This window comes from Arachis ipaensis, chromosome B03, assembly GCF_000816755.2.
Source record: "Arachis ipaensis cultivar K30076 chromosome B03, Araip1.1, whole genome shotgun sequence".
NCBI classification, from domain to species: domain Eukaryota; kingdom Viridiplantae; phylum Streptophyta; class Magnoliopsida; order Fabales; family Fabaceae; genus Arachis; species Arachis ipaensis.
The window spans coordinates 13,468,107-13,469,706 of NC_029787.2; positions in this window are offsets into that span (position 1 = coordinate 13,468,107).

Here is a 1,600-nt window from a genome sequence, read left to right on the forward strand (position 1 = left end):
GTAATGTTGATATGTTACTTTATGATCTCTTTTATGTATAGTATTTAATTATTTATATCATTCACTGACCAACAAAATCAATGACCAACCAAATCAATAATAATGAAACTACCGACATTACTTTACACCGATTTTTTTTAAATGAAATAATTTATAATATATTTACCAATTTTCATCTTTTACCTATTTCGTTTCGTTTATACGTAAATGAGATAAATTTATAATTAATAATCTTGTAAGTTTATACTAAATTCTTAAAAATAGAAGTTTTAAATAATAGAAAAGATATACAGAAAAGATAAACAATTTTTTTTTTACCAAAAATAGGAAATTCGAACCCATGACCTTTTAAGTGAGTATAGGAAGATTATGTCATTTGAGCTATAACTTATTAATAAAGATAGATGATTTCATAATAATAGAAAAACTAAACGGTTTTAATTCATTGACTAGTAGGCCTTTTGAAACTACCTATCTAAAATTAATACATTATTTTCTTAAGAACCAACCTATTTAAATTGTATTAAAAAAATAAAAAAATAAAAATTTTGATAAATAAAATTTTATTTTTTTAGTATTAATTTAAATGTATTAGTTTATAAAAAATATTGTACTGATTTTAAATGGACAGTTCTAAAATTGTCTAGTCGCTCACTAAGTAGGAGTGTTATCGGTTTGGTTTGGTTCTTACAGATATACAACCGTTCGGTTTGCTGTTCTTATAACAACCAAACCGAACCAACAACAGTTTGGTTCGGTCAGTTTTTTGGTTTTTAATTCCTAATGAACATAATATGAATCACAAAAACTAGAGGTTTAAAATAGTCAATAAACTGAAATAATAAGAGTACATCACATTCAAATTCAGTACATTTTTAATCCATCCGAATAACTAAACAATAAACATAAAACAAACACAGAATGGAGAATTCAGAAGCGAAAAAATGAGGGGTTAGGGACTTAGGTTTGGCGCTGAGAGCTTAATAGACGCTGAGTGACTTGGGCCTTGGGATTGGAGATTTTTGTTGTTAGGTTAAAGGTTAAAATGGTTAAAACATTGAAATGTATGCATATCTTCGGTTCGGTTTGGTTCGGTTTCTATTGAGCCAACTGAAAACCGAACCGAACCAATCGGTTTTGTCAGAAAAAATGATTTTTTCGGTTTTCAAGTCGGTTGTTGTAATTTTTGGTTCGGTTTTGCGGTAATTTTCGGTTCGGTTCGGTAACTTACACCTCTATCACTGAGTAGTGAGTTAAAACTGCTCATCTCTCCTATTATTTTGAAACCATTCATCTTCTCTATTATTTGAAATCATGTTATTGTTGAAACGTTCTATTTTTAAGAGTTCGGTATAAATATTTTGTCAGAATTTTTTCGGTTTTCAAGTCGGTTGTTGTAATTTTTGGTTCGGTTTTGCGGTAATTTTCGGTTCGGTTCGGTAACTTACAACTTACACCTTGAGTAGTGAGTTAAAACTGCTCATCTCTCCTATTATTTTGAAACCATTCATCTTCTCTATTATTTGAAATCATGTTATTGTTGAAACGTTCTATTTTTAAGAGTTCGGTATAAATAATTAAAGTTATTAATTTAAAATTT